This window comes from Myxine glutinosa, chromosome 2 (assembly GCF_964187855.1).
Source record: "Myxine glutinosa chromosome 2, kmMyxGlut1.1, whole genome shotgun sequence".
Taxonomy (NCBI): Eukaryota; Metazoa; Chordata; class Myxini; order Myxiniformes; family Myxinidae; genus Myxine; species Myxine glutinosa.
Window position 1 is genome coordinate 74,390,040 of NC_136262.1, and position 27,941 is coordinate 74,417,980.

General features: G+C 44.2%; 1 long non-coding RNA gene across 1 annotated transcript; it reads right to left on the reverse strand.

The window, feature by feature from the left end:
* Positions 1 to 5,797: 5,797 nt before the first annotated feature.
* LOC144891053 (uncharacterized) lies at positions 5,798 to 27,515 on the reverse strand. Its single transcript, XR_013622689.1, has 2 exons — positions 27,141 to 27,515; positions 5,798 to 8,397 (listed from the first exon to the last, which is right to left on the reverse strand). It is a non-coding gene; the product is annotated as an uncharacterized LOC144891053 (long non-coding RNA).
* Positions 27,516 to 27,941: the final 426 nt, after the last annotated feature.

A 27,941-nucleotide genomic window follows, 5' to 3' on the forward strand; every position in this document is an offset into this window, starting at 1 on the left:
AAAACCAACGACTCCACACCACAAACCAACAATCTCACACAGAGAAAGCCAAGGCAACAATCCCACAGAGGGCTGAGCAGACACAGCCACGAAATGGTAATAAAAGGGCCCTCTGCAGCACAGAGGAAAGGCCACGGCAACAATCCCATGGTGCCGAGCCTCAACACCAGCTATGCCGTCAAGCTCTGGCCTAACAAATTAGCATCGCCAAATTACACGGACCACCAATGGGGGAGCAGTTGGATCATGGGGTGATCGGATGAGGTAGGAGACACATCACGGCTTATAAATGGCTGAGTTTGAGTTTGGACCATGCTGCATCTGGGAGCTGTGAGAACGAGCTCGAAGGAGCATGGAGGCAAAGCGGGAGCCTGGAGGGAGAGCTGGAGTGAACGATAACCAGCCCGAGGCAGAGGGGCCGATTCGGAAAGAGCTCCTGGGCGTTGTCGCCACCATGTACAGACCCTGACAGACTTTCTCAAATATTTCTCTCCCTCATCCTCTTTGGACACGAGCAATCAACCAAAGCACCAGTTGTCCAGCTGTCAGTTCCTATTGGTTAGATATAGTGTGCTGCAAGCAGGGAGTTCTTCGAAGCTGTTCCGTTACGAGTAGTTGCGAGCTAACACGCCAACACACGGTAAGACTTGGCCATATCCTGCAATCGGTGGCCCGTTGGGAAGCACAGTTCCCCATCTGGGGTGCTTAATTTGCCGGGAAGGTAAAGCAGGATTTGGATGCTGGACCCTACTTAAATTAAACCCCTCAGACTGTGTCTGTGGTTGCTTAGTAACCCGTCATGCCTCGGAGTTATTTGTGGGGCAGTGGCTTCAGAGTTGCTATTGGGGAAGTCGATTGTAAGAGCTCCCCTTATACTCCACCCGATGGAATCCGGGACATATGGTGTCAGGAGTCAATCAATCTGTAACATTTGATGTGATATATAGTTTTGTGCGGAGGGTGAATTGTGAGGGTGTCAGATGAGAGTGCGAGGGGCAAAAATGTCAGATATGCTCATTGGCACTTTTGTTGATAGCTCTGCATCCAAAGAGAATGGGGGAGAGATAGCTTGAGATGGAAGTAAATCTGTAAGGGTTAGTACAGTGCATTCAGAAAGTATTCAGACCCCTTCACTTTTTTCATTTTGTTATGTTGCAGCCTTATGCTGAAATCATTTAAATTCATTTTTTCCCTCATCAATCTGCAGTCAATACCCCATAATGACAAAGAGAAAACAGGATTTCAGAAAGTTTTGCAAATTTATTAAAAATAAAAAACTGAAATATCACATTTACATAAGTATTCAGACCCTTTGCTATGACACTTGAAATTTAGCTCAGGTGCCTCCCATTTCTCTTGATCATCTTTGAGATGTTTCCACACCTTGATTGGAGTCCACCTGTGGTAAATTAAATTGATTGGACATGATTTGGAAAGGCACACACCTGTCTAAATAAGGTCTCACAGCTGACGATGCATATCAGAGCAAAAACCAAGCCATGAGGTCTAAGGAACTGCCTGCAGAGCTCAGAGACAGGATTGTGTCGAGGCACAGATCTGGGGAAGCCTACAAAAAAAATCTCTGCTGCATTGAAGGTTCCCAAGAGCACAGTGGCCTCCATAATTCTTAAATGGAAGAAGTTTGGAACAACCAGGACTCTTCCTAGAGCTGGCCGCCCGGCCAAACTGAGCAATCGGGGGAGAAGGACCTTGGTAAGAGAGGTGACCAAGAACCCGATGGTCACACTGGCTGAGCTCCAGAGATCCTGTGTGGAGATGGGAGAAACTTCCAGAAGGACAACCATCACTGCAACACTCGACCGCTCTGGGCTTTATGGCAGATTGGCCAGACGGAAGCCTCTCCTCAGTGAAAAACACATGAAAGCCGACTTGGAGTTTGCAAAAAAGCACCTAAAGGACTCTCAGACTGTGAGAAACAAGATACTGTGGTCTGATGAAACCAAGATTGAACTGTTTGGAACTGGTTCATTATAGAAACCAATTGAGTCGAAATAATTTTTTGAAAGGTATACCTCCTCTATGAAAAACATGACACGTGGAAAACAAAAAGCAGCACAAACTCAATCACGAGCGAATGAGTGTGAACTTATCATTTTAAATCAAACAAGCTTCTCATCTTGGCTTGATTGTGCATTACATTTATTTTGTTCATGCACTGTAATGGAGGTCAGCAGTGCTAGTGTTTGCATTAGATTCAAAACAAAGCAGCACAAAAAGTTAGGCAGTGAACCCAACCACAATGGGGTCTCCGGTTGTCTGTCGTATATGTATTCTCCTCCATGCTGGCCTGAACGGAAGCAATATGGAGAATTTATCATAAAAATCTGACACACTTTTGTGGTTCAACCGACGGCGTTATGCATGCCTAGGGAAGGTGTTGATGTTGTGAGATAATTAGAGCTGGCATTTGTTTTTACATCACGACTCCCAGTGGCTCTGCAAAGGAAATGGACAACATGGGATTACTTTTACATTAGTCCTGTGCCGTCAACTCTCTTAATCTCTCACTCGGCTGATTGCTTGCCCTTCATTTAGTTTGTAGGATCTCTGGCAGGCCAGGCACAGCGTGAATACTGTAAGTATGGAAAATAACAATTTTTCATATTTTATTGGAATGACGCCAATGTACGCACTATTTGTGGTGCATAATTGTTATCTGTACCGGCTGACAACTGTGATTGGCAAGCCCATTGTAGGGAGGTATCCGCAGCAGGTGGGAATCGAGTCCATGCTCTCAGCCATCATTTGTGCTCGGCCTTTCTTTCCTCATTTTATTCTTTCACTAATGGCCAGGCACGATGTGTGTTGATAAGCTGCTTTCCTTCTCCATAAAGTTTTCTATGCAGATTAAAAGTGTTGTTCAAGCATTCCAGTGTATTTTTGTACCTCCCATTGGCACAAGAAACAGTCATCCACTGCTAAGCAACCAAAGTCTTGTTAAACAATTTGTTTTTCCTTCATAAACTCTCCATGATCCGTCCATACCGCACACCTTAAACATGAACAAAATATTCCAACTTTCCACCTGGAAGCCACGAAGTCTCGACTTGCCTGCCTTCTCGTGTTGCTAATGAACTCTGCTTCACACGTCGATCACGTGTTTTGCGTAAAACGTGGCCCAACATGTTCGGTCAATTGATGAAGTGTGGTGGAACCGAACCGGGAAAAGCGAAATACAAATATTCTGGGAAAATATTTTCCATTTTTCTCACTTTGTTTATCACGGAAATGTACGGTAAAAATTCTCTGCAGGCGGGGAAGGTTTAAGCTTGACTTCAGTGGCAGATGAGGAATGCTTTGGGCTTTGCTGAAGCACGCATGTTTTGTAGCCTCGGAGCGAAATGAAACGGATATTTCAGTGAATTAGAAGACGAGTCAGCGGATATGTTTCGAAAACAAACAGTTATCACAATCCCTGGAAAGGAGTTTTCATTTGTCATTGGGCGGTATGGAAGGTTGATGTTTTAAATATTCATGCTCAATGATGTGACAGTACTCAGGGAATGTGGGAATAAAATTGGAATGACCAAAAAGGTTTCATCGTACATCGAAGCAGATTGTGTTGTGCTTTGGAAATTGGTTTAAATCCATTTGATTAATTAATCCTGAATTTCCTGATTGATATGCGGGAGCACGTATTCTCGGATGAAACATTTATCACAAACTGAGGTTTTATATCATCCTCAAAGCAAACAAATCAGAATATGTAATGCATTCAGTGTCAAACTGATGAAAATATTGAAATATTTAAGCTTTGGCTCCATATTTTCCCCCAAACTGTTGTCAAAATATGGACCAATAATAATTTGAACTTGAGAAAGAAAACCTTGCGGTGAATTGAATGGAAATTTCAATATTGTTCTGAGGCCGCAGATATACGAGGATAATCTCCCAGACTCCTCCACAGTGATTTGAATTAAAATCTGCTTCACCTATCACTACCTGTATGGTTATCCCAGAGCCACAGATTAAAGTGCCAAGAACCAACCTACAGAGGCACCTGCAGCTGTAGCAATCGGATGGAAATGCATTGCAACAAAGGATTTACAATGCACTTATTGATTTTTTTTTCCAGTGAAATGCTGATAGCAAAATGGCAGGGGAATAGACCTTGAGCAGTTTTTTTTTTGGAAAACTACCAAGATCTTCCATAGAATCGTTGTAGCAATTTGTCATTAAAGATCTTGGCTGGCCTGGCTTGGAAATGCAGTGCGGAGATCCACAGCTTGGCAACACTAATTGCAAGTAAACAGCAGGGGGGGGAAAAAAACTTGGAAAAAAAGAAAAGCAATATTGTGGCCATTGTGCAGGAGATGCGACTGAATGGACTCAAAGCCTCTTGTTCAATGAATGCGGCATTTTGCTTTCCATCTGTGAGAACAGACATTTTAATCTGAATTATATTTCGGATGGAAGTGGCAAGTGCCCGTGTTTTGAAATCTGCGACATGTCAGTGCTTGTCAAGTTACAAAACAGCTGTTGCAGGGTGGGGAGTGTAATTTTGTTTTGGTGTTGGAAATTGCACCCATAATGTTCCCATATAAAGGATTTTGCACCTAATCACCTCAGGTAGTTTATGGCCGTTGAACTCAGTTATAGTTGGCAAATGTTCGCATGAGCAAACAACAAAATTTACTGACTGCCTTTCATGTTGCATTACACCAATCATGTACAGTACTATATAATTTTGGGGGAAATGGGACACTTTGAATGGGTGCAAGCCATTATTTATTTTTACAGACATACAGATTGGCTTTAAATTATAATGTCTATGGTTTTCTGAACATCCACATGTAGAAAAACAAAACAACTGGTATTAAGATTCATATAGCATACCAATGTTGGCAAGGTAGTCTGTATCAGCGCTGGTCCCATTCCTGGATAAATGGGCAGAGTTACAGGCAGGAAAGGCATCCAGCTGCAAAACCACTCGCCAAATCCAAATGATGGTTGATATGAATGGGAATGGCACCCATACTGGGAGCGAGTGTATCCTGTAAGCAGCGTGCAGGGTCACCACCCAAACTCTATGAGAACAAGCGTTACGCCTAGGTCCCCCGTCGTTGAAGTGATGCGAGTTGACAAAGTGGAAGATGCAAGGCGGCCATCTTGGATTTTGACGTGGCGACCCAATTTTCAATAGCGTTCTTCCGTATGCCTAGATACACCTGTCAAGAAACAACTCTTGGCTCTTAAAAGAAGTTCCACCAATAGCCTGAGGATGACGGTCTTTATTAAATACCAACTTATACAGATCCGGAGGAAGGCGAACATCTACAGCACGACTTGCCCTCATGCCACGTTCAGCCCTTCCTGAAGCACATTGATTCGCAGTCCGTATAAATAGGGACAAGTTTATCAGAAAATCTCCGAGAGAACAAAGCGACTGGCGAGAGTCCCTCACCGTCATCCTAGCCCCCACCGTCATCCGTCCCTTATCTGGACCAGATGTTTCTCTGGGCTCCGAGGAGACAGAAAATATAACTCATTAAAGGGAGGGTGCATTCTTTGGCTTCGATAAGGCCATAAAATATATGGGTTTGTTCAAATGAGTAATTCAAAGCATGTTTATATAGAGTCAAGCGTCGCTGTGATTAATACAAAATATATATGGTTTTAACGATAGGTTTATGTCTGCAATCTAATCATTCTACTAGCGTTACACAAAATCACGCGCATGTGAGCGTGATTTTACGACCGGCCTTATCTAGCCTCGAAAAAGCACACGTATACAATTGTCCAGCACGACCGAAGCGAGCCTTTCCTCATTTTAGACTAAAACGAAGCAAAAACCTTTTATTAACTTTATGAAAATAGCATTTTTAAACAACATTTAAATCATAACACATTAGCAACCAACGTCTATAACTGAACTTTAGGCAATAACAAATCTACGACTTGACATTCCTTCCTCTTGTCTCGTCGAGACAAAGTATCTTAAGAGACAACGTGCCACATCGGGCTTTATTGAAAGACAATCGTGTAATGCGGGTATCTCCCAAGGGCATACCGTGCGCCCATAGCGCCTCGCCCGTGCATTTAGGGAACGTGTCGTGTGGTGCGTGCTTTGAACCTGAGGGCTCAGAACATGAAAGTCCATTAACGTTTCGGATCCACAACGAAGACGTCTGGTCCAGATGAGGTTCTGCCCCGCCAGAGGGCCCACAACCTCCCCTGCGGAACTTGCTCCCCCCACCCTTTGCAGACGCAGTCCTTGCAGATCTTCGAAGTTAATCAACGGTCATGCCCATGAGGTCCCTCACGTGCTGCTGTTCTGGGGAATACAAAATGTCGTCAGTATCTTGTGTCTCAATTTCCTGATCAGGGTACAGAGCGTAAAAATCCGATTCACTTGAAGCATTTGAACTTAAAACATTTGGAGAAAAGAGAGGGACTTCCTTTATGTCAAAGTCTCCCATGGGCGCCTGGTCGGCTTGCGGGTCTAGGACATCCGCGTCGGGTCCCTCTACCGCCAGACCCAGTGTCGCAATCAGATCCATAGTTGGGTCGGAAGGGGGCGTGCAGCTGTCAGCTTGTAATACATAAGAGGCGTTAGCCAGTACACGCAAGGGGTTTTCAGCACAAGTATCACAGTCATCACAAACATCCATACAGGCAGCAGCCAGTTCCCACATGGGATCCACACAAGTATCACAGTCGTCACAAAATTCAATACAATTTTCTGGAGCGTTGGTCGCAACTGCCTTGTTGAAGGACCCGTTCAGGTCGACGGCCTCTGTGGTCAGAGCCATAGTCGTTGTCAGCGGCTTCTTCACTTTCCATCCTGTAAAATACTTTCTCATACAGAGGAGGACTAGAGATTTCATTAGTGCCCCCCAAATTACTACCCCGATTATCACAGCCAGTGCGGTCAATAACCACTTCACTATGGTGCCCGTCCATCCCCGGAACCAGTCAGTGAGCCAGCTAAATGTATAAGAATTTTTGCGCGCGATCCGATCGATCGTCAGGGCGTGGCTAGTTTCCCTTAGTCTCACTATTGCGGCTGACACTCCTTCAGATGGATCGGGTATGTAAGTGCAACATTTTCCCTCTATAATTCCGCAAACCCCTCCTTTCTCTGCCAAGAGCATGTCCAAAGCCACCCGATTCTGCATCACCATTGTACGCATGTGAATTACCGTGTCCAATAGTATGTCATGAGCCGTGGCGGTGTCGTTTGCCACCTTTTCTAGGGCCAAAGCCAATTTGTCTATCCGGAAACTATCCATGACTGTGCCCGCTCCTGGGAAGAAGAAACCAAACACCTTTTCCCATAGGCTCCCGTGTAGTTTAGTGGTTCCATCTTCGTTCATGACTGACCTCTTATAACGCCTGTCCAAGGACTTTGGGTCTAGCTCATCCAGTATCTCAACGTCAGGAAGGACTGAACCCAGATAACATGTGCCCCCCCAATTATTTGGTAAATAGGGGTAAGCCTTGTCGCCGCATATAAAGATTGTCCCATGGGGTGGGACCAGGTGGGTGGATAAGCACTGGAGTCCCCTTACCACCCCATTAATCCTACTAACCCCCCTAGAGAATGTTATAGCCGTTATGTTGTGGTTGTGTTTATCTTGCAGTACTATTCGTAATGTAATCCCCGAGCTCCCTTGTCCCAGCTTCCCCTAGCTACTGTTGCTATCAATAGTATCGCACCTATGATTAGGCCCATCCTTACTGTGGTTGCTGTGGTGTAGTGTCTGGTGCTTGTATGGCCAACTTACAGTGCGTGGCGTGGATCCACGAGGTCTTGCCCTCGCAAAAGACTGCCGTTGGTGTAGTCAGCAACACCTGGACTGGTCCCTTCCACCTTGGTTCCAAGGCGTTCTTGCAGGTGAAGTGCTCCACGAACACCTGGTCTTTTTCCTCTGGTGGGACACCTGGTCCACAAGTCTCCTGGGAACGCCTGGTCTACAGGTCTCCAATTCATCTATCTAGATTCAATTCATTCAATTCATAGTTTCATAGAACACCTTTTCTCCAATTTCCTAATCCACTTTTTTCAAGTGGATCCAATTTTATCCAATATTCAATTTTTTACTTCAATCCCATTTAATCCAGTCCAATTCAAATTAAATTCAATCCTTCTCTCAGCATCCCATTACCTGTTTCCAACATCAATAAAAATAAAATTATAAAATTAATAAAAATCAATCATCTCAAATCTCAAATCAAATCAAAAAATCAATCAAAATCATAAAAATCAATAAAATAATAAAAATAAACGAAAATTACTTCAGCTAGAGTTTCAACTAGAATTAACACAAACAAACCACCATTAACCTCCATTAACACAAACAAACCACCATTAACCTCCATTAACACAAACAAACCACCATTAACCTCCATTAACACAAACAAACCACCATTAACCTCCATTAACCTCCCCCTATTATTTATTTATTTTCACGAATAAACAAATAATAGAAATAACCTGGTCTACTTCCAATTTCAATTCTGGTCAGTTCTGGTGTCTGGTCACACACAATGTTTTCCTCACCCACTGTGGTTCGCTCAAGATAGATTCTCACTGTTATGTCTGAAATTCGTCTCATGAAAACCCATTCAAGAGTCCGGTGTAACAGACAGCCAAACACATAGACACGCCGAAGACCCCAGGGTACCCATCAAACTAGCTTGTCCCCAGATCCACAACACAGCGAAACATGTAACTTTACTAAAACTAGAACGGGCACTCGGTAGAGCGCATACCTTCGCCGCAGCTACTTTTGTTGCCAAAATAAAAGACTACAAGATCTGTGTAGCAAAGCCACACCTACGTTGTCATGCGGGAAGATTTGTTTCAAATTAAACCATTCTATCCCGCCAAAAGTTTGATATTGTAATCACATCCATGACCTTTTCATGACCTTGACCTTTGACCCGATCGATTCCAAAATCTAATCAAATGGTTCCCGGATAATAACCTATCATCCCACCAAATTTCATGCGAATCGGTTGAATACCTTTTGAGTTATGCGAATAACATACACATACACACACACACACAGACATACAAATAAATACACAGCGATCAAAACATAACCTTCCGCTTTTGCGAAGGTAATAATCACTTACTCATAACTAATACTCATAATAACTCATAATTACTTATGTAATTACTCATGCCAATACTTACTCAAAATAATGTAATATCCCAATCTTCACCCCCTATGCAAATCGAAGCACCCCGGACAATCCACAACCAATATCAACCACTGTAGCCGCCTTCCCGACTCCAGGCAGCCACACGCAGCCACATACATCTCCATCCACGTCACACAAGACAACAGCCAACGAGTGTGTCCACCACACAGAAACCTTTGGCAATGCAACAACCGAACTCCCAGACAACCAACAACAAAACCCAATCCATCTCCATGGCTCATCAAGCAGTTCCAACTTAATCCAGCTTCACATACCGATTTCCCCAAAAACTCGTGAAACTTCACCCCCATTCTGGAAAAACCCTGGACTAAACCCTGACACCCTAAATAACTTCAGACCCATCTCCAACCTACCCTTTCTGTCAAAAGTTTTGGAACGTGCTGTGGCCACTCAACTCAAACATCACCACTCTGCCAATAACCTGTATGAAACATCCCAATCCGGATTCTGCTCCAGCCACAGTACTGAAACTGCTCTCCTCAAAATCACCAGCGACCTTCTCTCTCCTCTGACGCCGGCAACCTCAACATTTTCATCCTCCTCCACTTGCAACCCAAATATTTTCCATGAAATAAATAAAATGAATTTTATGAATCTTCTCATTATTCGAAAGTTTACAAAATGTCCCAAATCTGTATATTATTTTCTACTGTGGTTATATTAAACCATTATTTTACAAAATCCAACTTTCAATAAACTGAAAAATGCTTCGCCATGGAATAGTCCACCACTCATATAAATAATCATAAGAGTTCTGCGAAACATCTCCATCTTTAAAACTTAGCCAACCATTTTTTAAACCACATGTTTTCCCCCCAAAAAACAAGTCACATTCTTTGTATATTGCCAACATTGTTCATCGTTTAAGTATCATCCAGAACTAAATTTTTATAAACCATCAACTTGTAGATGCATTTATTTATATCCCATTAACCCAAGAACTCTCAATTGCTTGGTTATATTTTAGTAATGTCATATATCCATATTTCTTTTCCAAAATGTTCCTGATATACACATTAATCCCATCTGTCTTTGTTTTCAGATCAACTCAACTCAAGAAATCGACACAAATCCTTATTACCTCCAATCAACTCAAAATTAAATCAAACAATTCAAAACCAGATCGGATCAGCGATCAGAAATCACTTTTCCAATCAACACATTCCAAGCAACAATTCATTCAAAGACCAAGCTTAAAAACACAACTCTCATCTTACTGTGACAAATAAGCAACCAACCTACTTCACACTAAAACAAATAACTTTTCATCACCCCTTTCTTCTCCACCGCCTCTTACACTTAAACAGATCACAATTACTCACTCATACACTGTTGCCCATCATGAAATCCCAGTAGGTTGTTCTTCAATCCCAACCATCATGTGATCCCAACCCCACTTCTGGTACCATTTTGTCAAGAAACAACTCTTGGCTCTTAAAAGAAGTTCCACCAATAGCCTGAGGATGACGGTCTTTATTAAATACCAACTTATACAGATCCGGAGGAAGGCGAACATCTACAGCACGACTTGCCCTCATGCCACGTTCAGCCCTTCCTGAAGCACATTGATTCGCAGTCCGTATAAATAGGGACAAGTTTATCAGAAAATCTCCGAGAGAACAAAGCGACTGGCGAGAGTCCCTCACCGTCATCCTAGCCCCCACCGTCATCCGTCCCTTATCTGGACCAGATGTTTCTCTGGGCTCCGAGGAGACAGAAAATATAACTCATTAAAGGGAGGGTGCATTCTTTGGCTTCGATAAGGCCATAAAATATATGGGTTTGTTCAAATGAGTAATTCAAAGCATGTTTATACAGAGTCAAGCGTCGCTGTGATTAATACAAAATATATATGGTTTTAACGATAGGTTTATGTCTGCAATCTAATCATTCTACTAGCGTTACACAAAATCACGCGCATGTGAGCGTGATTTTACGACCGGCCTTATCTAGCCTCGAAAAAGCACACGTATACAATTGTCCAGCACGACCGAAGCGAGCCTTTCCTCATTTTAGACTAAAACGAAGCAAAAACCTTTTATTAACTTTATGAAAATAGCATTTTTAAACAACATTTAAATCATAACACATTAGCAACCAACGTCTATAACTGAACTTTAGGCAATAACAAATCTACGACTTGACACACCCACACAGCAGATTAGAAGTTGGTACTTCGCTTATTTTTCAAGATATTCCGCTCACAAGGTACAAAAAGGAATGTAAAAAAAAAGTGATTGTTGGAAAAAGATCCCCAACCCTGGAAGAATTATATGAAAGTCTTGATACTAAAGATGGCCAAAAATAAATCTTCAGAATAGCAGCTGCTCAGGATAGATTAACAAAAGTTGTGGGAAATGTCCATACAATTAAGGATGCAGATGGCATAACTCTAGTGAAAGGGGATGAAAGTAAAGTGGGGTGGGGCCAATACTTTAACTGGCTTATGAATGAAGAAAAGCCAAGAAAAAGACAGAAGAGGTAGTTGTAAATCAAGGAATGACAGCTAACATTAATTTGGAAGAGATCAGAACAACATTGAAAGGCAATGAAATATGGCAAAGCAGTGGAACCTGATGAGATACCAGTGGAGGTATGGAGCTGCCTCGGTGAATATGGGGGTTCAGGTCCTGAGTAAACGATTCAACTTATGATAAGAGAGAAAATTCCAAGGAAATGAAGGCAAAGAATTCTGGTACCAATATTTAAATGAAAGGGGAACAACCCTGAATGCAAAAAGTACCAAGGAATTAAACTGCTCCCACATACCTTTAAGATATGGGAGAGTGTTATAGATCAGAAATTGAGAAAAATATTGGAAATCCATGAAGGTCAATTCGGTTTCGTGCCTAAAAGAAGCACCACGGATGCCCTTTTTGTTTTGAGACAAGTGATGGAGAAATACATGGGAGGTCAAAGAAACATGAAGTTTGTATTCATTGATATAGAGAAAGCTTATTCCTGGTGCCTTGAGAAAACAGTGGGATCACAATAATTGGATGTACCACAGCATGAAGATATCGGAATTTTAGAAGGGTGGGAGCAGGCAGCAGGGTACACATGTCATAAAACTCACTCGTGGAAATGGGTTAAACCATGAGGTGGCAGTGTGTGCAGGCCTGAAATCCGGTAGGGAAAAGCTTGAAGCAACAAATTTCCACAGGTGAGAAAAGAAAGTTATGAAAAAAAACATGGAGATGAGCAGTGAATTTATATTTGCAGGGGAGGGTAACGAGGAATGATTTCTGACAAGTATGTGTGAACTTGAGGGGCAAGGGATTGGCAGGGAAGTGAGGGCAGTATGAGCAAGACCAGAATAGAACCGGTAAAATAACTGTCAGCCACAAACCTGATAATCGTGAAGAAGAAGCAGATTCTGCGACTCGGCTTCCTGACATGAGATTTCACTGACATACAACAACAACAACAACAACAACAACAACAACAACAACAACATGCATTTTAAGGCCATTTTCCCTGCTAGAGCGGGAGTGAGCCTTGCGGTCCCCATGACAATCTTCTCCATTTTGCCCTATTTTCTGCATCTCTGACATCATGTCATCACTGACATTGAGATCCTTATATTCCAGGGCCTGAAGGGCGTCAAGTTGTGAAGGAGCAGCAGCAGTCCACAGTGAGAGCCATATTCCATGGCACTCCAGATGAAGATTTTGTGCATTGTTTATTGTTATAAGCTTCGGACAGCAGAGGAACCACTGAGCCATCTATATATATATATATAAAACACAGTTTGTGTGTGTGTGTGTGTGTGTGTGTGTGTGTGTGTGTGTGTGTGTGTGTGTGTGTGTGTGTGTGTGTGTGTGTGTGTGTGTGTGTGTGTGTGTGTGTGTGTGTGTAATGTTACCGATAGACTCCTAAACGGAGAGGCTTACGTGCTTGATATTTGGCATAGACATGGCCATTCAGCCTGGAACGAACATGGCCGAACTCAAAATATATGACAATCCATATTTTTTATTCATATTTACCTCAGCGCATTTCAGCGCACGAAATCAACGGAATCAGGGCAGGCGGGCGCTGATTCGCTCAGAGCGATCACGTGATGACGCTATGACGCTATGAACGCTATGACGCTATGACGCTATGACGCTATGAAAAAAAAATCGCTATGACGCTATGAAACGCTATGACGCTATGAAAAAAAAAATCGCTATGACGCTATGACGCTATGAAAAAAAAAATCGCTATGACGCTATGAAACGCTATGAACGCTATAACGCTATGAACGCTATGACGCTATGACTCTATGAAAAAAAAAATCGCTTGCTTTACCAAGGGGCTCGCTCTCCCCCCGTTCCCCTCCCCTCCCCTTCCCCCTCCCCCTCCCCTCCCCCGCCCGGCAATGCCGGGTACTTCTGCTAGTCTTACTATAATTCACCAAATGCCTGTCCGTCTGTCTGTCCGTTCCCAGGTACCGCAAAAACGGCTGAACCGATCGCAACTATATTTTGGGTGGGTAATCCTGGGGCCCCCTGGAGTAAAATAGGCTATATTGTTTTTCCAATTTCAGCTTTGGTCTCCAGCATTTTCAGGTTTGGACTTCCGCCTAACGTTAATGTCCTGGGTAACCACAAAAACGGCTGCACCGATCGCAACGATACACCTCCATGCCCGTGGGATTCCCACGGGTGACCCCACTAGTGTATATAATTCATAGGGGTCAGCCGGCTTTCAAGGCTAATCTTGAGATATAATCTCCCCAAGACTGATGATACCTGATAGTGATTGAGGCCCAGGAGCTCCAGAGACTAGCTCGGGCTGCATTGCCATCATTTATGGGGGAGGGGTGTGGAAATATGCACAGAGGGAAATTATACTCAAAAGTTATACATTGGTTTTTCAGGTGACAGTGATGTGTCATTGATGTGTATCAATAACAGGATTCGAACCAGAACACTACATTCAGGCACACTGGAACGTAAAGGCACACCATAGTATTCCGTCCAAAGGAATCTCCTGCTTGTGAGTGTACTGGGAATCATTAATTAAGGGAACTCTGGATACCATTTACAATTTGGAAATGTTTGATATTGAGGACATTTATCCATTGCAATACAGAAGAAGCAACTTGGCCAAGATGGAATGAACTGGGGGTAACCCCAACTGATATTCTGAGATTTCCTGACAAATCTCACACTCTTACGATGTCTCTCCGAAAAGACCGACTGGACAACCCTCCCATCCACTTTCTGAATAATCCTCTCCAATAAGTTCTGTCACTCAAGCTTTTGGGTCTCACTATCTGCCATGATCTTTCCTGGGAAAACCACATTTCAAATCTGGCCTCCAAAGCTAGTCGCCGACTAGGTATCCTCCGTCGTGCGAAGTCCTTCCTTGGCACACCTCAGCTCCTCACCACATACAAGGCTTTCATCCGCAGCTCAATGGAATACTGCTCTCCCCTCTGGGCTGGTGCTCTTGCCTCACACCTAGCTCGCCTTCACGCTGTTGAAACCAAAGCATTCAGAATCATTGGAATCTCCCGCGAAGTAGCTAACTCCAAGGGCCTCTCACTCACTCACCGCAGGCAGGTTGGTGGTCTTTCCGTCTTCTACCGACTCCTCTCTGGCCTTGCCCCCCCCCCCACGCCCCCCAGCTCTCTCTGGGCTCTGTCCCGCAAATATTCCTACAGGTCGCACAAGATCTGCCTGCAACCGTCTGATGGTTAAACTGCCAAAATGAAGACTCTCTGCTCACCTTCACTCCTTCATTCCTCTTTTCTCCCGCCTCTGGAACAAACTCCGTCACTCTCTTCAATCCCACTCCACCCTCCAGGTCTTTAAAACAGCTGTTCACCACCATCTCTTATCTTCCCCCGTCCAAAACCTTGAGCTTTTCTACCCCCGCTAATTTCACCCCAATTCCACTTTTTTGAAATACCAACTTCTGTCCTTGAAGTCCTTGGTGTCCTTGTGTTTTATACTTCTCCCTCCCCTCCTCCCTTCCCACGCCTCCTCCCCCCAAGCCCTCTCTCTCCTACACATCTCCCTGCTCTCAAATGTTATGGTTATGTGCTTCCCCTTCTCTCCCCATCTTGTCTTCCGCTCCCTCTTTTTATATATTTTGTTTGTCTGGTTGATTTGTTTGTGAAGTAAATGTTAGCTCTTTCACGAGCCTCGATTCAGTACACAAAAAAAAGAAAAAAAAGAAAAAAAAAGTGAGTAAGAGAAAAATGTCTTCAGTGTTATTGGACAATTTGGTAAAGTTAACATGCACAGTTCTTTCATTGTCTTGTAATCATGAGAGCACAGGTGGAATTTACTCATAAAATGTACTCTTCCAATTGTGAGTGTACATTGAATATATTGCATATGTCAGCAGTTTGCTGATTTTATTAACGTATGAAGACGATAATTAAATAAAAGTGGGAGATGGCACGCCTCAGGTAATTGAGTTCAAGCTCCCCTGATGAATTTGCCAGCATTAAATAATGGATGAGATTCTGATTGGTGGATTTGGCAGAGATGGCCACACGAACCGAGGGTCAGCGTTTTCTCCCTCCCACCCAATCACTGCTGCTTAATTTGCAGCTGCGGCAGATTGATTAGATTGCAGCAAATTACAATGCTTGTGCTGGTCACCAACCATTAGTAAAGCTGACGAAGCATCCGATCTGAAAAAGGTCAGAGGAACATCATGGGGTGTCACACACACATCCACGTGTCAAAAATCATGGTGTGAATAACTGTCCATAACTCGAATTATGCAAATGAATGATGAGCGAAAGGGTTACCATTTGATATCTCTTTGTTCCATGTCAGATAAGCATCATTGCTCCTGACATGTATGGGGCACTCAAAAATCATATGAACAAAATCAGTACTAAATAGCCCAACATGTCAAAAATGGTACAAGGTACATATAAAATAAAATAATAACCACATTTAGAGGCCATTTTTCCCCGCAAAGCGGGGGTTGGCCTTTTTCGGGGACCGTGGTTGTTGTTGTTTTTTTTTTTGGTCCCCTTTTTGAAGCAATGTTTTACGGCTGGATGCCCTTCCTGACGCCAACCCTTTTTGTCGCCTTTTATGACAAGCAGGGAATTACCAGTGAACTGGTACTCAATTAGCTGACCTCGGAAGGTATGTACAGGCTGAGTCAACCCCCCTGGCGTTGATTCAGCGATCAGACCGGGATTCGAACCCAGGATCCTGGGAAACCAAACCTGGCACCCTAGCCACTAGCCCAACACCAGGGTACATGTAAATATATAAATATATATACAGTATATGTATGTATATATGTATGTATGTATGTATGTATGTATGTATGTATGAATGAATGTATCTTTGTATGTATGTATGTATGTATGTATGTATGTATGTATGTATGTATGTATGTATGTATGTATGTATGTATATATATACAGACTTGGCATTTAATATGGAATATTTTTTTGTGGGGGTGAACTTACTTTTCAAGATGTCTTAGAACCAAAAGTTCATTGGAATTATGTTGAAATTATTCTAGATTTTGTTAATGTGACCTTTAAAAGAAACAAAAACCACATTTGACATTTCGAAACAAATAAATTGATCCTTGAAAGTGATGTAAACTGATATCGAACTCAATTCATGGACAGTACTGTGTCAAACTTCTGTACGTTTTCCAGAAGTATCTCTTTATTTTGCACATTAGCCAAAATATTTTTTAACAAAAACAAAAGTTAAATTACGACTGGGATTACGGACAGTAAAATTACAGTTCAGTACTTCGTGTAACCCCCACGAGCATTCAGGAGAGCACGTACACGTTGAGGCATGCTGTTCACGAGATTTGCCAAGGTTTGGACAGGAATCGCTTGCCATGCAGTGACAATAGCCTGCTGCAATTCATGCACAGAGGTCGGCTGCTGGTCCAAGTTGTCGTTTTGACGCGTTAATTCTGCCCACAAGTTCTCCATCGGATTCATATCCGGGGACATGGCAGGCCACTCCATATGCTCTACACCACGGTCAGCAAGAAAGTGTTGGATCATGCGAGCACGATGAGGCCGTGCATTGTCATCTTGGAAGACAAAGTTTCCTCGAAAGGCTGCACGAACAAATGGAAGCAATGTTTCTTCCAGAATGGCCCTGTGCTTGAACTGGTTCATGTTTCCATTCAGAACAACCAGGTCAGTTTTGCCCCCTGCATGAAAAGCAGCACAAACGGTCACCCCACCACCTCCAGCTTGGACTCTTGGCACTATACAATCTTCGTTGTAGGCTTCATCCACTTGTCTGCACACTCGGACACGGCCATATTGACGATAGACCAGAAATATAGACTTGTCACTGAAGATCACGTGATTCAAGTGTCCTGGCTGCCATTGACGGTGCTCTCTGGCCCACTGCAATCGACGCTGGCGGTGTTGTCTGGTCAGACGTGGCTTTCTCAGGGGACGCCTGGCACGAGAGCCTGCTTGAACCAGTCGTTGGTTGACTAGACTTCTGGATACAGGCACATTTGTCAGTTGCTGCCACTCAGCCCTAAGCCGATTAGCTGACTTGGTACAGCCATTGCGGTCTAACCGGTGCAGCTGGCGATCATCCCTCCTTGTGGTTCTGCGGGGACGTCCTGACCTCGGTATTGGAGTAGGGACACCCCTCTGAGCATTTCGTTTCAGGATCTTTGACACCTGACCTTGAGTGATGCCATACTGCCGAGCAATAGCACGCTATTTCATGCCGGAATTTCGTAAAGCCACCACTAAATGACAAACAGCATTGTCGAGTTGACGGACCATCTCCATGGGAAGCGGCAATAACTTTTGTAGACGTGCAGTAGTTGTTTTCCACTAATACAGAACGCAACAACCCTTCGAATCCAATCGTCAAATGTACCTGTCCGTACATTTTGTCACACCACCTGTGATATAATCCTGTTATTGACTTCTTGTCAATAACAATCTTGTCAACTTCTTGTCAAAAAATGCAATCTTTAACAAAGAAATCACCGAAGCGTAAAAGAAACTCACCAGATTGATATACCGAGTTCAGAAAGTAAGCCCGTCAAGAAAAAATATTATTATTAAATATTCATATTAAATGCCAAGTCTGTATATATATATATATATATATATATATATATATATATATATATATATATATATATATATATATATATACATATATATATATATATATATATATATATATTAGCAGAAGTACCCGGCATTTCCGGGCGGGGGAGGGGAGGGGAACGGGGGGAGAGGGGAGGGGAACGGGGGGAGGGGGAAGGGGAACGGGGGGGAGGTGAGGAGAGTGGGGAGTGGAGGGGGAGCGGGGGAAGGGGAGGGGGAGGGGAAGGGGGAGGGGGAAAGGAGGGGGGAGGGGAGGGAGGAGGGAGAGGAGGGAGGGGGGAGAGGAGAGGGGGAGGGAAGAAGGGAAGAGGTAGGGGGAAGTGTAAGGGGTAGGGTGGAGGGGGGAGGTGGAGGGAGAGGAAGGGGAGTGGAGGGGAGAGGAGGGGAGGAGAGGAGAGGGGGGGGAATGGGAGGGGGTAGGGTGGAGGGGGAAGGGAGGGGGAGGGGGGAAGGGGAGGGGGGGGAAGGTAAGGGAAGGGAAGGGAAGGGGAGGGAAGTAGGGGAGGGGGAGGGGGGAGGGGGAAGGGAGGGGAGGGAAGGGGAGGGCCAGTCAACAATGACGTTGCCAGTTCTCACGGTAGGAGAGCAGCACAACAATCGCGACATCGTCCCGCATCTTCGCAACAACAGCACGAAGCGGATTTTGGAGACTCACCGATCCTGTGACGCCCCTCCAGTCCCGGCGTTTGCCGGGCAGGGGGAGGGAGACCCCCATACATTCGCCCTCTCGACTCAAGCTCACTCGGACAAAAGCCTCGCACAAATTACACCGTGAAGGCCCAATGGCCATGTCTATGCCACAAATCAAGTACGTGAGTGAGTCTGGCGCACTGAATTGAAAAATATATAGAACGCTCATACTCTCGTGAAAAGTGAAGCCGCCGTGTCGCCATCTTGGTTAGCACGACTCGACCAACTCGCTTCGCGGATCTCGTTTGTTTTGAACGTGTCCCAGATTTTAAAAGCCAGACAACTGTTAAAATGCCATTTTGTGCGGCAATAAACTGCTCCAATCGGTTACAGAGGGGTTGTGGAAAGACATTTCACAGCTGTTTCAATGATGTTTAATTAATATCGCACAAAATCGACAAAAATCGACACAAAACACGATCGCATAAAAGGTGAAAAAACGCAATCGCTTTTCGCTCTGAATTACGTGCAAATGTGTGATGGAAATCAACATCGCCCAGCATCGAGTGCCAACCAAGATGGCGCCCGGTAGCTGCATCTCCACCTATGTGGTGTGAATGGCAATGGTCATTCTATATATTTTCAGTTCAATGGTCTGGCGGCGGGGATGGAACATCACGTGATCGCTCTGAGCGAATCAGCGAGCTGCTCTGGCACCGGCTGAGATTCCGTGTATAATGTTCCTTGCTGAAATGCGCTGAGGTAAATATGAATAAAAAATATGGATCTCGTCAAATATTTTGAGGTAGGCCATGTTCTTCCCAGGCTCAATGGCCAAGTCTATGCCAAATATCAAGCACGTGAGCCTCTCCGTTTAGGAGTCTATCAGTAACATTACACACACACACACAAGCTGTGTTTTATATATATATATATATATATATATATATATATATATATATATATATATATATATATATATATATATATATATATATATATATATATATATATATATATATATATATATATATCTATCTATCTATCTATATATATATATGTATATATATATATTATATATATATATATATATATATATATATATATATATATATATATATATATAAATATATATATGTCTGTATATATATGTCTGTATATATATATATATATATATATATATATATAGTTGCGGATCTCCGACGTCGGCTCTCCCCTTACCAAGGGGGGGGGGGGTGGGGGTTAATCTGCTTGTCCTTTTATCTGGCCGACGCGAGTCCTGGAAGTTATAACATCCTTCCCGGCACGGCGTTCTGTAGGGTTTGTTAGGCCTAGGGATTCGCTACTACCTAAGTACTAACGCCGACCGGAAACGAGGGAATAACTCCCGCCCAAATTACGGATATTGGTGGAAACGCTGAGCGGATAGCGTTCCGCGATCCGAGCTGTTAACAAGTGACTAGACCCGATTCTAAGCGGTTGCGATCGTGCCACGCTTACCCAATTAGAGAAAAGACTGATTCGATCGGATGGAGAGGAAACCAGGAAAATAGGAAGAACAGATGGGTTTATTAATTATGTACAAAGAAGAAGAGGAAACGAAAGAAATGTACATGAAAGAAAAAGGAAGGAAAAGTACACAGTGCAGTCTTAATTACAGTCTTAACTTATTCCCTGGACAAACGGGCCCGTCTCACATACAGACACTCACACGGGGATTGCAGATGAACAGGTTGGAAGGTCACCAGCGCGTCCAGGCTCCAGTCCGGCTCCGGTCCGGCTCCGGTCCAGCGGACGAAACCCGTCAGGCAGCTTTTCATGTAGCGTGACGCGAACGGACAGTTATAATGACGGGGGAAGGCTGGTATACTGCATACGTAATATGCGCACGACTCGCACCAAACGCCCCCTCTCCAATGTCCTGCTTTGAAATACCAATGCCAGCGAGCCCTCTTTGATCAAGCGCATAAGCTTCCTCTGTGCACAGTTCTGTAATCACCGCGCTTCCTTGCAGTCCATTATCACGCTGCAAATTGTCCAAGTCCTCTTAGCACAAGCTTCCGCTGTAAGTCCTCATTGGGAAAATGGCCTTATCTATACACATATGAAATAACTGATGTCCTATGGTGACCTACGTGTTGCTTGTAGCCTATCTATGGGGTGCTACCTTTAACCTTTAATGATGTGATATTTACAAGCAAGTGTGGGTTCTCAAAACCGCAACAATATATACACAGGCAGTCCCCGGGTTACGAACGCCCGTACTTACGTACCGACCTCCGTAAAGTCTATTATTTAAAAAAAAAAATTTTTTTTTTTCTGGTTGTAAACAGAATCGAGGCTCGTGAAAGAGCTAACATTTATCACACAAAAAATTAAAATCAAACAGACACACATAGTATATAATAAGGGGAGCGGTAGACAAGATAAATATGAGAAAAGCTCTGGTCAAGCCACCCTTGATGTTTACTTTAAGAAAATTGACCAGCACCAGGTCCATCTTCTCCAGCACCAGGTCCATCCTCTCCAACACCAGGCCCATCATCTCGGAGAGATATATCAAGGTATGATCGTTTCAAGGTTTGCAAGACATCAATTGGAACGAGAGTAAGTGTTAACCTTTAATCATTATCTTTTCTTTTCTATCTAAACAGTTTAATAAATGTTTCTTTCATGTTTTTTATACCTATAGATGTTTTAGGTAAAATATATACTATATACTAAGACAAACATTTGACTAATTGACACTAGATGTGAACCGTACGTAACTGTTCCGACACATACAAATTCGACTTACAGACAGACTTAAAAACGGAACTCGTTCGTAACCCGGGGACTACCTGTATATATATATATTGTTACGGATCTCAGAGACGGCACTCCACTTAGCAAGGGGGGGGGGGGGGGGTTAATCCCCTTGGCCTGTTAAGCCGGCCGTCTCTGGTCCTGGTACTTGTAACGCTCTTTTGCAGGGTGGGATTGATCAGGGTTATTGGTCAAGGTGTTCTCCCGAATACCTTCACCAATCCCTCCGCAAAACAGGGAGACAAGTACCGCTCGAACCATGTACAAGCTGGTATTTGCCGAGCGGTTTAGCAATCCGCGGTTCGAGCCGTTATCAAGGGACTAAACCCGATTCCGAGCGTTGGCAAAATCGTGCCACAGGTACTCAATCGAAAGAAGGGACTAAAGCGATCGGATGAGAAAGAAGAAACCAAAGGTAAGAAATAACAGACATTTATTAATTATGTACAGAAAACCAAAGGAAGAGAAACGAAAGTAATATACAGGACGAAGAAGAAGAAGATACACAGGGCAAGCCTTAAAACAGTCTTATATTAAACCCCAGACAACAAAAAGGACAGACAACAGACTTACATGACAAGGGAATAGCAGGCAGGAATCACTGGAGGAGGGAGAAGGGTCCGTGCAGGACAGCAGGGCTGGAAGGTTCGGCAGGGTACAGCAAGGAGGTCCGCTCCAGCTCCATGCTCCGGGCTGGAAGCGAGCAGCCGGCGGCAGTTACACATATTCGTTTCACACGGTAGGGCTGTTTGAAGCAGCTTGTCAGAGCTCCGCGCAGCTTCGTCTCTCTCTCTCTGCCTTCTTCTTCCAACTCTCCTCCAACTCCACTCAACTTCTCGGTTCGGCTGGATCACTCCTCCTCCTCTCGTGCCTTCTCACCGACTCGTACCTTCTCTCTCTCCTTCTTCGGAACCCTCTCACTCCAACTCCATCACTCAACTCGCCAAGCAGTCCCTTGCAGCCCTTTTTATTGCTGTGGTGGAAATCAAGCCACCGGCTCTGATGACCCGCCTACCGGTTGGCTCACGGCGGTGCTGGTTGGCCGGTAAGGGCTTGCTGACTCCACCTCTGCCAATGCGTCGACTTGCCACGCCCGTGATCTGGCGGCTCCTCCCCCGTCTTCTCGGCCCGACCGCATGGCCAATGGCGGCTGGTGGGGAGTTAGCAAACCACTCGCACCGCTTTTGAAGGGAACTTTGAAGAGCGGAGATGATTGGGGAAATTGAAAAGGCCTATCTTATTTGATTAGTGCAATGCAGATTCAACTACTGGGAACAGGTCCTTAACTGAAACACATAATAATGAGATAACTACGAAGAGGTCCTATGGTTCGCTACGTGTGGTTCATGGACTAACTAGGGTGTGATCTTTAACCAGCCAATTGATGGGGATATCTACAGGGGGGCATTTATAAGGGATATATTTACTAAAATTTACTAGTGAAGGTTCTAAAAACAGTAACAATATATATATATATATATATATATATATATATATATATATATATATATATATATATATATATATATATATATATATATATATATATATATATATATATATATATGTGAAGAATCAGCTCTTCGTTTGCAAAAGAAGTCCACAATAGCCTGGAATGGCGCAGCTTTATTAAAGAACCAACTTATACGGATCCGGAGGAGACCGACGTCTACAGCAATCTACAGCAAGAACATGCCACGTCAAGCCTTCCTGAAAACACATTGATTCCCAGTCCATTTATATAGGGACACGTTTTATCAGGAAATCTCCGAGGGAACAAACAACACTGGGAGAGGTTCCTCCCACCGTTATCATTCGGGGGAGTCAGCCCGTCCTTATCAATTGTTTTTCTGGGCTCCGAGAAAACAGAACTGTAACTCACAAAGAGAAGAGTGTATGCTTAGCCAAACAAACCCATATATTTTATGGGTTTGTGTACATGAGTAATCCAAAGCATGTTTATACAGAGTCATGCGTTTGCTGAGATTAAAACAAAATATATATAGTTAACGATAGGTTCATGTCATTCTACTTGCATTACGCAAAAAAACAAGCGCATGTGGGCGTGGTTTTACGACCAGCCTCGAAAAAAGCACACGTATACAGTTTGTTCAGCATGACCTCATTTTAAGCCTTCCCTCATCCAAAACTAAAACGAAGCAAAAACCCTTTATTTACTTTATGAAAATAGCATTTCTAGACAACATTTAAATCATAACACATTACGCCTAACGTCTATAACTGAACTTTAGGCAATAACAAATCTACTACTTGACATTCCTTCCTCTTGTCTCGTCGAGACAAAGTATCTTAAGAGACAACGTGCCACATCGGGCTTTATTGAAAAATAATTGCGTAATGCGGGTATTAAAAAATAATTGTGTAATGCGGGTATCTCCCAAGGGCATATCGTGCGCCCAAAGCGCCTCGCCCGTGCATTTGGCGAACGTGTCGTGTGGTGCGTGCTCGGAGCCTGAGGGCTCAGAACATGAAAGTCCATTAACGTTTCGGATCCACAACGAAGAGGTCTGGTCCAGATGAGGTTCTGCTCCGCCAGAGGGTGCATCACTTCCCCTGCGGAACTGGCTCCCCCCACCCTTTGCAGACCCAGTCCTTGCAGATCTTCGAAGTTAATCAACGGTCATGCCCATGAGGTCCCTCACGTGTTGCTGTTCTGGGGAATACAAAATGTCGTCAGTATCTTGTGTCTCAATTTCCTGGTCAGGGTACAGAGCGTAAAAATCCGAATCCGAATCACTTGAAGCAAAGAGATCCGCAACATGTGGATCAAAGAGATCCGAAACATTTGGATCAAAGAGATCCGAAACATTTGAAGAAAAGAGAGGGACTTCCTTTATGTCAAAGTCTCCCATGGGCGCCTGGTCGGCTTGCGGGTCTAGGACATCCGCGTCGGGTCCCTCAACCGCCAGACCCAGTGTCGCAATCAGATCCATAGTTGGGTCGGAAAGGGGGCGTGCAGCTGTCAGCTTGTAATACATAAGCAGCGTTAGCCAGTACACGCAAGGGGTTTATAGCACAAGTATCACAGTCATCACATACACCGTTACAGGCAGCAGCCAGTTCCCACATGGGATCCACACAAGTATCACAGTCGTCACAAAATTCAATACAATTTTCTGGAGCGTTGGTCGCAACTGCCTTGTTGAAGGACCCGTTCAGGTCGACGGCCTCTGTGGTCAGAGCCATAGTCGTTGTCAGCGGCTTCTTCACTTTCCATCCTGTAAAATACTTTCTCATACAGAGGAGGACTAGAGATTTCATTAGTGCCCCCCAAATTACTACCCCGATTATCACAGCCAGTGCGGTCAATAACCACTTCACTATGGTGCCCGTCCATCCCTGGAACCAGTCAGTGAGCCAGCTAAATGTATAAGAATTTTCGCGCGCGATCCGATCGATCGTCAGGGCGTGGCTAGTTTCCCTTAGTCTCACTATTGCGGCTGACACTCCTTCAGATGGATCGGGTATGTAAGTGCAACATTTTCCCTCTATAATTCCGCATACCCCTCCTTTCTCTGCCAAGAGCATGTCCAAAGCCACCCGATTCTGCATCACCATTGTACGCATGTGAATCACCGTGTCCAATAGTATGTCATGAGCCGTAGCGGTGTCGTTTGCCACCTTTTCTAGGGCCAAAGCCAATTTGTCTATCCGGAAACTATCCATGACTGTGCCCGCTCCTGGGAAGAAGAAACCAAACACCTTTTCCCATAGACTCCCGTGTAGTTTAGTGGTTCCATCTTCGTTCATGACTGACCTCTTATAACGCCTGTCCAAGGACTTTGGGTCTCGCTCATCCAGTATCTCAACGTCAGGAAGAACTGAACCCAGATAACATGTGCCCCCCCAATTATTTGGTAAATAGGGGTAAGCCTTGTCGCCGCATATAAACATTGTCCCATGGGGTGGGACCAGGTGGGTGGATAAGCACTGGAGTCCCTTTACCACCCCATTAATCCTACTAACCCCCCTAGAGAATGTTATAGCCGTTATGTTGTGGTTGCGTTTATCTTGCAGTACTATTCGTAATGTAATCCCCGAGCTCCCTTGTCCCAGCTTCCCGGGGAGAGTGTAGGCGCATTCTGATTCTCCCATACGCAAGTGGCCGGAACCCTGGAGGCAGACCCTCCCTTTCTGTGGTTTGACCCAGACGGGGGCAGGCCTCTCGGCCACATGGGCAATCATTGACGGGCGATAATTAAATTGTCGATTGCAACTCTTGCCGTTGTCAACCCCTTCTCTTTCCAGCGTGGTGACTAAACATGGGGAATCGATAGGTTGTGAGCAGAGGTCATTGAGGGACAGAGGTAGCACTATCATGTGTATTCCTGTGGTGCCTGCTTGGGGAAAGCGCATGCACGACCAGCAGTGTGTCCTATTTTGAATTGTTGCCACCTCCCTGGCCACTTTCCAATATGTGTTTTCACCCTTCTTTGGGGCCTTATTCTGGGGTTGTGGCGTGAGTATGTATTCGATGCATGGTATGTAGTTCCTTTCGCCACCGGCCGCGCCAGGGGTCCAGACGCTGCACCGGACCTGCATAGTCATGCCTTTCTCTAGGCGCGTGCGTGTTTGTAGCTTAAAATCAGGGGTTCCCCATTTGTATCCTGGTTGGGCCAAGGTCTCAATGCTAGCTTGCCCGTCTTCCCGGAACTCTCGTTGCTTTTGTAGTACCATGCCAACGCGTCCAGGCCCTGCCGACAGTGCTAGCCAATTTATGTTCACCCAATTTGTGTGCAGGGCTTTCTGTTCGAAACATGGTGGTGATACTCTTTGTCCCCATGTTACGGTGAGGTGTCGGGTTTCGTTTTCGCATCTATTGGAATCGGAATTTCCCCTAGCTGCTGTCGCTATCAATAGTATTGTACCTATGATTAGGCCCATCCTTACTGTGTTCTGGGGGTGTGGTGTCTGGTGCTTGTATGGCCAACTTACAGTGCGTGGCGTGGATCCACGAAGTCTTGCCCTCGCAAAAGACTGCCGTTGGTGTAGTCAGCAACACCTGGACTGGTCCCTTCCACCTTGGTTCCAAGGCGTTCTTGCAGGTGAAGTGCTCCACGAACACCTGGTCTTTTTCCTCTGGTGGAACACCTGATCCACAAGTCTCCTGGGAGCGCCTGGTCTACAGGTCTCCAATTTCCTAATCCACTTTTTTCCAAGTGGATCCAATTTTATTCAATATTCAATTTTTAAATTCAATCCCATTTAATCCAGTCCAATTCAAATTAAATTCCATCCTTCTCTCAGCATCCCATTACCTGTTTCCAACATCAATAAAAATAAAATTATAAAATTAATAAAAAAATCAATCATCTCAACTCTCAAATCGAATCAAAAAATAAAAATAAACGAAAATTACTTCAGTGAGAGTTTCAACTAGAATTAACACAAACAAACCACCATTAACCTCCATTAACACAAACAAACCACCATTAACCTCCATTAACCTCCCCCTATTATTTATTTATTTTCACGAATAAACAAATAATAGAAATAACCTGGTCTACTTCCAATTTAAATTCTGGTCAGTTCTGGTGTCTGGTCACACACAATGTTTTCCTCACCCACTGTGATTCGCTCAAAATAGATTCTCACTGTTATGTCTGAAATTCGTCTCATGAAAACCCATTCAAGAGTCCGGTGTGACAGACAGCCAAACACATAGACACGCCGAAGACCCCAGGGTACCCATCAAACTAGCTTGTCCCCAGATCAACAACACAGCGAAACATGTAATTTTACTAAAATAATCACTTACTCATAACTAGCTGGATAACTAGCATAACTAGCTCAACACCTGGAACTCATAACTAATACTCATACCACTAATTACTCATAATAACTCATAATTACTTCTGTAATTACTCATGCCAATACTTACTCAAAATAATGTAATATCCCAATCTTCACCCCTTATGCAAATCGAAGCACCCCGGACAACCCACAACCAATATCAACCACTGTAGCCGCCTTCCCCTCCAGGCAGCCACACACAGCCACATACATCTCCATCCACGTCACACAAGACAACAGCCAACGAGTGTGTCCACCACACAGAAACCTTTGGCAATGCAACAACCGAACTCCCAGACAACCAACAACAAAACCCAATCCATCTCCATGGCTCATCAAGCAGTTCCAACTTAATCCAGCTTCACATACCGATTTCCCCAAAAACTCGTGAAACTTCACCCCCATTCTGGAAAAA